At 54.8% G+C, this 10,000-nt stretch overlaps 2 non-coding genes and 1 pseudogene across 2 annotated transcripts; all 3 read right to left on the bottom strand.

The window, feature by feature from the left end:
* The window catches only part of LOC126324796 (large subunit ribosomal RNA), a 7,741-nt pseudogene extending 2,556 nt beyond the window's left edge, over positions 1-5,185 (bottom strand).
* Positions 5,186-5,373: 188 nt separating this feature from the next.
* On the bottom strand, positions 5,374-5,528 carry LOC126324797 (5.8S ribosomal RNA). Its single transcript, XR_007559927.1, has one exon. It is a non-coding gene; the product is annotated as a 5.8S ribosomal RNA (ribosomal RNA).
* A 369-nt stretch (positions 5,529-5,897) lies between these two features.
* Positions 5,898-7,790, bottom strand: LOC126324791 (small subunit ribosomal RNA). The gene has a single exon (XR_007559922.1). It is a non-coding gene; the product is annotated as a small subunit ribosomal RNA (ribosomal RNA).
* Between the last annotated feature and the right edge of the window lie 2,210 nt (positions 7,791-10,000).

The raw sequence follows: 10,000 nt of genomic DNA, 5'->3' as shown, positions 1-10,000 counted from the left end.
CCTCTTCTTTAGCCAATATATTGCCGCGTTTTGTCTTATTAATAGATCTAGCGGATACAAACCCATTACCACAAGAAGGGCATCGGTGGGCGTGGTTCCAAACGCACCAATACATCTCATTATTACATTTCTTTGTATTCTTCTCACTGTCATAGCAGGCCTCACCAGAACTAGCCTGTGGGCCCATACACTAGAACCGTACCCCACAATCGGCGCCAAGATACAGTTGTGATACATACTAGTAGCTGATGGTGGTAAATGGAATCTTCTGCTTCCAATACTTATCAACTTATTGAATATCATAGATGCCTTAGATGCTACATGCGCAATATGCGGGGCATAGCTCCAGGTTTCGTCAATCAGAACGCCCAAGTATCTAGCCGATCTTTTCCGTTGTACCATAGTATTATTTATACGGATAATAGGGTCCCGTGCTAATTTTCCCTTAAGTAACAAGTAATTTGACTTATTGGGAGCAATTTGTAGCTTAGATTCATCACACCAGGTTAAAAGTATCTGTACCGCGGAAGTTGCGCGTGCCTCTATTTCCGTTCGACTGTCTCCTTCCACCACTACAAGGAGATCATCGGCATATGCCACCGCACCCAGCACAGTATTATCTTGCTGTAAACTATTCAGCAATGGGTCCATGTTTACGTCCCAGAAGACCGGGCCGCAAACAGAACCCTGTGGGCAACCTTTAGTTATGTTTTTTGACACCACTGTGCCAGGAGCCGTGATCTTGGCAACTCTATTCCGGCAGTAATCCCTCAAACAATCATATAGTGGGCCCGGACATCCCATCCCACGCAAACGTGAGAAGAGAGCCGGCCACCACAGATTGTCGAAGGCACCGGATATGTCCACCATGATGCCCAAGACATACCGCCTGGTGGATGAGCGCACAATTTCGGTCAGTCTATTTATGGCATCTGATGTTGACTTGCCTTTTCTGAAACCAAATTGCAGTTCGCTCATTCCATACAGGACTCTGTGGCTTAACAGTCTATTTACCAGTAATTTTTCCAGAGTCTTCCCCAGGACGTCCAAAAGACATATTGGCCTGTAGGACTTTGCAATTGTCGGGTCCTTTTCAGGTCCCTTTTTAATTACCACAACTTCTGCATTTTTCCATTTAGTTGGAAACCTTCCTTCCTCAAGACATCTATTATATATGTGTGTCAGAGATGGGGAAATCTTGTGCGCTAACGCCTGCAATACCTCCACAGGTATCTTATCAGGTCCTGGGGCCTTCTTCTTTGCAAAGGACTGAATTGTGAGTTGCACCTCCTCTACTGAGAAAGGATACACTCGTAATTCATTCACATATGGAATGTTGTCTTCCATTCTTAATTCCGCCTGCCTCTGACTGTCTTGTCCTGGGTCATCGTCTGGGAGGAGCACCTTAAGTAACTCCTCCGCAGTGTCCTGCCAAGTCGTTGTCATTGTGTCTGTCTGTCCAATTTTGACAGTCGAGAGGTTCATAGGGGAATGTATTTTTTCTCTGACGATTTTATACGGAAGGCCCCATGGATCCGTTATCAAGTGTGATGCTACAAAGTCCTTCCAACTTTGTTGTCTGTGAGTATAAAGTGTATCTTTAAATATCCATTTTAGTCTTCTGTATCTTTCCAGGTGGTACTGTCTTTCGTCCCTGGTGAAGCTTCTCTGGTAATTCCTCCTTGCTCGTCGCATAGACTGCCGGAGCCTGGTAAGCTCTGGGGTCCATGGAGCAGTTACCTTGCGGATGAAACGCCTTTTTTGTGGTATTGCAACGGTTACAGCCGACTTAATAGAAGACGTAAGGGCGTCCACTGCTTCATCAATTTGAAAAAGTCCGTCACCCAACTCTGGTGGATTGCACTCTGCCTCTAGCAGCTCCCAGTTGGCCCTCCCATAATCATACTGCAAAACCCAATCCTCTGGCACGTCGCCAGGTTCCACAAGAATTTGGAACTCAATTACATTGTGATCACTTACTGTCAATCCGTCATGTACAGTCCAGTTAGAAATTCTGTCTGTTAAATTTCTCGTTGTTAAGGTGACATCTATGTTGGTTTCAACACCAGCCCTACTTCTATAAGTAGGTGGATTTCCAGGTCTGTTTTCTACATATAAATGAAATTCCATTATCAGATCTTCCATAGCGCCACCCCGATCATCAACATGGGGACTGTGCCAGAGTGGGGATTTCGCATTGCAATCCATTGTTATCACCACAGGTTTCCCTTCTAAGGACAGCGGGAATCTCGTTAATCCATTCATGCGCGTCACTAATTAGATGACGAGGCATTTGGCTACCTTAAGAGAGTCATAGTTACTCCCGCCGTTTACCCGCGCTTGCTTGAATTTCTTCACGTTGACATTCAGAGCACTGGGCAGAAATCACATTGCGTCAACACCCGCTAGGGCCATCGCAATGCTTTGTTTTAATTAGGCAGTCGGATTCCCCCAGTCCGTGCCAGTTCTGAGTTGATCGTTGAATGGCGGCCGAAGAGAATCCGCGCACCCGCGCGCCCCCGGAGGAGCACGCTAAGGCGGACGCGGCCTCGCAGCAAGGAAGATCCGTGGGAGGCCAAGGCACGGGACCGAGCTCGGATCCTGCACGCAGGTTGAAGCACCGGGGCGCGAACGCCGCGCAGGCGCGCGCATCCTGCACCGCCGGCCAGCACGAGGCCAACCAACGGCGAGAGCAGACCACGCCCGCGCTAAACGCCCGCACTTACCGGCACCCCTACGGCACTCACCTCGCCCAGGCCCGGCACGTTAGCGCTGACCCACTTCCCGACCAAGCCCGACACGCCCCGATCCTCAGAGCCAATCCTTATCCCGAAGTTACGGATCCAATTTGCCGACTTCCCTTACCTACATTATTCTATCGACTAGAGGCTCTTCACCTTGGAGACCTGCTGCGGATATGGGTACGAACCGGCGCGACACCTCCACGTGGCCCTCTCCCGGATTTTCAAGGTCCGAGGGGAAGATCGGGACACCGCCGCAACTGCGGTGCTCTTCGCGTTCCAAACCCTATCTCCCTGCTAGAGGATTCCAGGGAACTCGAACGCTCATGCAGAAAAGAAAACTCTTCCCCGATCTCCCGACGGCGTCTCCGGGTCCTTTTGGGTTACCCCGACGAGCATCTCTAAAAGAGGGGCCCGACTTATATCGGTTCCGCTGCCGGGTTCCGGAATAGGAACCGGATTCCCTTTCGCCCAACGGGGGCCAGCACAAAGTGCATCATGCTATGACGGCCCCCATCAACATCGGATTTCTCCTAGGGCTTAGGATCGACTGACTCGTGTGCAACGGCTGTTCACACGAAACCCTTCTCCGCGTCAGCCCTCCAGGGCCTCGCTGGAGTATTTGCTACTACCACCAAGATCTGCACCGACGGCGGCTCCAGGCAGGCTCACGCCCAGACCCTTCTGCGCCCACCGCCGCGACCCTCCTACTCGTCAGGGCTTCGCGGCCGGCCGCGAGGACCGGCCATGACTGCCAGACTGACGGCCGAGTATAGGCACGACGCTTCAGCGCCATCCATTTTCAGGGCTAGTTGCTTCGGCAGGTGAGTTGTTACACACTCCTTAGCGGATTCCGACTTCCATGGCCACCGTCCTGCTGTCTTAAGCAACCAACGCCTTTCATGGTTTCCCATGAGCGTCGATTCGGGCGCCTTAACTCGGCGTTTGGTTCATCCCACAGCGCCAGTTCTGCTTACCAAAAGTGGCCCACTTGGCACTCCGATCCGAGTCGTTTGCTCGCGGCTTCAGCATATCAAGCAAGCCGGAGATCTCACCCATTTAAAGTTTGAGAATAGGTTGAGGTCGTTTCGGCCCCAAGGCCTCTAATCATTCGCTTTACCGGATGAGACTCGTACGAGCACCAGCTATCCTGAGGGAAACTTCGGAGGGAACCAGCTACTAGATGGTTCGATTAGTCTTTCGCCCCTATACCCAGCTCCGACGATCGATTTGCACGTCAGAATCGCTACGGACCTCCATCAGGGTTTCCCCTGACTTCGTCCTGGCCAGGCATAGTTCACCATCTTTCGGGTCCCAACGTGTACGCTCTAGGTGCGCCTCACCTCGCAATGAGGACGAGACGCCCCGGGAGTGCGGAGGCCGCCGCCCCGTGAAGGGCGGGGAAGCCCCATCCTCCCTCGGCCCGCGCAAGGCGAGACCTTCACTTTCATTACGCCTTTAGGTTTCGTACAGCCCAATGACTCGCGCACATGTTAGACTCCTTGGTCCGTGTTTCAAGACGGGTCGTGAAATTGTCCAAAGCTGAAGCGCCGCTGACGGGAGCGATTATTCCGCCCGAGAGCATCCCGAGCCAACAGCGGCGCGGGTCCGGGGCCGGGCCAGGTAGGTCCGTCATCCGGGAAGAACCGCGCGCGCTTGCCGGGAGCCCGAGCGCCCAAAGGGGCGAATCGACTCCTCCAGATATACCGCCGAGCAGCCAGCCAGGACACCGGGGCTCTGCCCAACAGACGCGAACCGAGGCCCGCGGAAGGACAGGCTGCGCACCCGGGCCGTAGGCCGGCACCCAGCGGGTCGCGACGTCCTACTAGGGGAGAAGTGCGGCCCACCGCACACCGGAACGGCCCCACCCCGCGGCGAGTGGAAAGGCAACCGGACACGACCCCGCCGCGGATTGCTCCGCGCGGGCGGCCGGCCCCATCTGCCGAGGGCGGGGGCCAGTGGCCGGATGGGCGTGAATCTCACCCGTTCGACCTTTCGGACTTCTCACGTTTACCCCAGAACGGTTTCACGTACTTTTGAACTCTCTCTTCAAAGTTCTTTTCAACTTTCCCTCACGGTACTTGTTCGCTATCGGTCTCGTGGTCATATTTAGTCTCAGATGGAGTTTACCACCCACTTGGAGCTGCACTCTCAAGCAACCCGACTCGAAGGAGAGGTCCCGCCGACGCTCGCACCGGCCGCTACGGGCCTGGCACCCTCTACGGGCCGTGGCCTCATTCAAGTTGGACTTGGGCTCGGCGCGAGGCGTCGGGGTAGTGGACCCTCCCAAACACCACATGCCACGACAGGCGGCAGCCTGCGGGGTTCGGTGCTGGACTCTTCCCTGTTCGCTCGCCGCTACTGGGGGAATCCTTGTTAGTTTCTTTTCCTCCGCTTAGTAATATGCTTAAATTCAGCGGGTAGTCTCGCCTGCTCTGAGGTCGTTGTACGAGGTGTCGCACGCCACACCGCCAGCCGGCTGTGCACGCTACCGAGAAAGTACCGGTATGCGAACCGCCAGGCGACGGGCGCGCATCGCACGTTTAAGGAGACGCGGCCGGCCACACAGGCGACCACGACACTCCCACGTCTCCGAAGCGGGACAAACGCCGCGCGCTTCAGTATACGTAGCCGACCCTCAGCCAGACGTGGCCCGGGAACGGAATCCATGGACCGCAATGTGCGTTCGAAACGTCGATGTTCATGTGTCCTGCAGTTCACATGTCGACGCGCAATTTGCTGCGTTCTTCATCGACCCACGAGCCGAGTGATCCACCGTCCTGGGTGATCTTTTCCTTTTCAGTCTCCCACTGTCTCTTTCAAGACAGCAGCATTTGCGGGACTGAGGCGTCTGACGGCCCCTGTTCCACTATTTTTTTGTGTCCAACGGCCTCACAGCCGATGGGCGTCGTACGGCTCCACACCGGGGCGGACAGGCACTCGGGCGAACGTCATTCAAAACCGGCGCCAGGCGCCAGGTACCGCAGGCCAGCCGCTCCAGAGCTTCAGCGCTCGTACCACACAACAACAACAACACTTCCGCTAGTTTTGAGAGGCACGCGTGGTTCCGCACGCGGCGCACGGCCACTGCCGTACAGGTAGCGTGTTGCGCGACACGACACGACACGCACATCGAAAGACATGCAGTCTAGTCGGTAATGATCCTTCCGCAGGTTCACCTACGGAAACCTTGTTACGACTTTTACTTCCTCTAAATGATCAAGTTTGGTCATCTTTCCGGTAGCATCGGCAACGACAGAGTCGATGCCGCGTACCAGTCCGAAGACCTCACTAAATCATTCAATCGGTAGTAGCGACGGGCGGTGTGTACAAAGGGCAGGGACGTAATCAACGCGAGCTTATGACTCGCGCTTACTGGGAATTCCTCGTTCATGGGGAACAATTGCAAGCCCCAATCCCTAGCACGAAGGAGGTTCAGCGGGTTACCCCGACCTTTCGGCCTAGGAAGACACGCTGATTCCTTCAGTGTAGCGCGCGTGCGGCCCAGAACATCTAAGGGCATCACAGACCTGTTATTGCTCAATCTCGTGCGGCTAGAAGCCGCCTGTCCCTCTAAGAAGAAAAGTAATCGCTGACAGCACGAAGGATGTCACGCGACTAGTTAGCAGGCTAGAGTCTCGTTCGTTATCGGAATTAACCAGACAAATCGCTCCACCAACTAAGAACGGCCATGCACCACCACCCACCGAATCAAGAAAGAGCTATCAATCTGTCAATCCTTCCGGTGTCCGGGCCTGGTGAGGTTTCCCGTGTTGAGTCAAATTAAGCCGCAGGCTCCACTCCTGGTGGTGCCCTTCCGTCAATTCCTTTAAGTTTCAGCTTTGCAACCATACTTCCCCCGGAACCCAAAAGCTTTGGTTTCCCGGAGGCTGCCCGCCGAGTCATCGGAGGAACTGCGGCGGATCGCTGGCTGGCATCGTTTATGGTTAGAACTAGGGCGGTATCTGATCGCCTTCGAACCTCTAACTTTCGTTCTTGATTAATGAAAACATACTTGGCAAATGCTTTCGCTTCTGTTCGTCTTGCGACGATCCAAGAATTTCACCTCTAACGTCGCAATACGAATGCCCCCGCCTGTCCCTATTAATCATTACCTCGGGTTCCGAAAACCAACAAAATAGAACCGAGGTCCTATTCCATTATTCCATGCACACAGTATTCAGGCGGGCTTGCCTGCTTTAAGCACTCTAATTTGTTCAAAGTAAACGTGCCGGCCCACCGAGACACTCAACAAAGAGCACCCTGGTAGGATTTAAACGGGGTCCGCCTCGGGACGCGAAAGCACCCCTTCGGCTCGCCCCACCGGCAGGACGTCCCACGATACATGCCAGTTAAACACCGACGGGCGGTGAACCAACAGCGTGGGACACAAATCCAACTACGAGCTTTTTAACCGCAACAACTTTAATATACGCTATTGGAGCTGGAATTACCGCGGCTGCTGGCACCAGACTTGCCCTCCAATAGATACTCGTTAAAGGATTTAAAGTGTACTCATTCCGATTACGGGGCCTCGGATGAGTCCCGTATCGTTATTTTTCGTCACTACCTCCCCGTGCCGGGAGTGGGTAATTTGCGCGCCTGCTGCCTTCCTTGGATGTGGTAGCCGTTTCTCAGGCTCCCTCTCCGGAATCGAACCCTGATTCCCCGTTACCCGTTACAACCATGGTAGGCGCAGAACCTACCATCGACAGTTGATAAGGCAGACATTTGAAAGATGCGTCGCCGGTACGAGGACCGTGCGATCAGCCCAAAGTTATTCAGAGTCACCAAGGCAAACGGACCAGACAAGCCAATCCGATTGGTTTTGATCTAATAAAAGCGTCCCTTCCATCTCTGGTCGGGACTCTGTTTGCATGTATTAGCTCTAGAATTACCACAGTTATCCAAGTAACGTGGGTACGATCTAAGGAACCATAACTGATTTAATGAGCCATTCGCGGTTTCACCTTAATGCGGCTTGTACTGAGACATGCATGGCTTAATCTTTGAGACAAGCATATGACTACTGGCAGGATCAACCAGGGAGCTGCGTCAACTAGAGCTGAGCAGCCGGCCGCCCGGGAGTGTGTCCCGGGGGCCCGCGCGAACACGCAAGCGTCCGCTCAATTATTCTGCAAACAGGAGGAGGCCGAGCTCCCCTGCACGATACACCTCGAAACCCTCTCAGGTCCCGGCGGCGCGCAGCGCCGTCCTAGGTACTTGGTCGGTTTCGAGAGAGGCGCAATCGCCCGGAGTTAGGCGAGTAGACGGTTTTAGTGCGAACACCCTTGCTCCCAACTGAGCTTGCCGCTGCCGACAGAGGCCCGGGAGCGTGCTGTCGTGGCATTGCCGGCGGGAGACAACACGCGCCACCTATGGTGACCGGCAGCTCCAACGCCAGCGCCACACAAGGGCAAAGCCCCACTTGGGTGCAGAAGCGAACTCTCCCAGCACAGCGCACGCGCCAACACGTCCGCACAACTGCGATACAAACCACCTGCGAGAACCGCTGGGGCGACCGAGCAGCAGACGGCGTCGCGGCGCCGAGTGCCAGGCGGCGGCGCATCCTCAACGCACACAGTCCTCAATCAGACCAGCACACTGCAGATGTCCACCGCGCTTCGCACCGGGCTCGGCTGAACCAACTTTGGCCGCCAGGCGCCGCGTGCAGGGTGCGCCGCAGCGTAGCTGCGCCGCCTGCCGAGCCCGTCGGCTGGCGCTCCTGCCACTCGGCGCCCCCCACCAGCCGCCTGTTGCGCGTGCGCCCACGCAGCGCGCGGCCAACACGCCGGGCGGCCCCCCTTCACCGGCCGGGAACAGTCCCACCAAGCCACCGCCGCGTATCGCTTCATACCCACATGGGCCTAGTCACGTGTGTGGATGTGGCGGGTACCGCTGAAACAACCGGTTAATAGCTGTACCGATCGTCGCCATCACAGATTCACCTCCAGCGTGAACAACCGCTCAACAACGGATTTCCAGTTCATTTGCGTATCTTGGGCAGTAAACGTAGATGTCCACCTACATTTGCGAATTCAACAATTCTTGCATGCCAGGATGTCATGTGTCACGACACGCTACATCAGACCACATACACACTGCGACATGTGCAGAAGAGAACACGTGGAAGGTGGCCCGCGCACGTATGCGATGTCCCTTCCGCGATCCACTGTCAACCGGCATCTGCGGCATGTCCCAGATATGGAACGCGGTCCACCAGGGTAGCACTTTGTGTGAGGCAATACGACAAAGTCGGAATACACGCGTCACTACATCACACGGCTCACGCTGACCTGACCTGACTCACCGCACCACCACCCCCAGCGACCCAGGGTGACATACAATGCGTTCGTACGTTCCTCCCACACGCCTCTACGGCGTACCACAGTGCAACCTAGCTGTTATTGGGAGACGAGACAAGTAGCATCGAGCACAACATATGGAAATTGAGATTCGACACCGTTGGGCACAGCCAGCGTACGGTCACACGTATCACACTACTTCACTCTGTACGTAACTACCGATGATCGGTACAGCGTGTGGGTTACGCGTACGACATCAGCGGACAATGGACACAGACCATACCACGACGTACACTGAGGGCGTCGACATCTGAACGCAACTGAACAGCTGCGAGGCTCATTTAACACTCAAACGCCAGACCGACCAGCTTGAGAGGACGGAGACACAAAGAGAGGGGCAGAGGGGGGGGGGGGGCGATATAGTCCTATTGCAGTACAATTGACAGTGGATAGCGGGAATATGTGGAAAGTAAGCAACACTCGCAAGACATCTACATGAGGATAACAACGACACCAGAGATTCCGAGCAGTGAACTATGTTAGGCAAAGGGACAACGTGGGTTAGGTTAAGGGACAACGTGGGTTAGGTTAAGGGACAACGTGGGTTAGGTTAAGGGACAACGTGGGTTAGGTTAAGGGACAACGTGGGTTAGGTTAAGGGACAACGTGGGTTAGGTTAAGGGACAACGTGGGTTAGGTTAAGGGACAACGTGGGTTAGGTTAAGGGACAACGTGGGTTAGGTTAAGGGACAACGTGGGTTAGGTTAAGGGACAACGTGGGTTAGGTTAAGGGACAACGTGGGTTAGGTTAAGGGACAACGTGGGTTAGGTTAAGGGACAACGTGGGTTAGGTTAAGGGACAACGTGGGTTAGGTTAAGGGACAACGTGGGTTAGGTTAAGGGACAACGTGGGTTAGGTTAAGGGACAACGTGGGTTAGGTTAAGGGACAACGT

This window comes from Schistocerca gregaria, unplaced genomic scaffold, assembly GCF_023897955.1.
Source record: "Schistocerca gregaria isolate iqSchGreg1 unplaced genomic scaffold, iqSchGreg1.2 ptg000908l, whole genome shotgun sequence".
NCBI lineage: Eukaryota > Metazoa > Arthropoda > Insecta > Orthoptera > Acrididae > Schistocerca > Schistocerca gregaria.
Note: the sequence above shows the minus strand (reverse complement) of the source record. Positions and strands in the feature narration are given on the sequence as shown.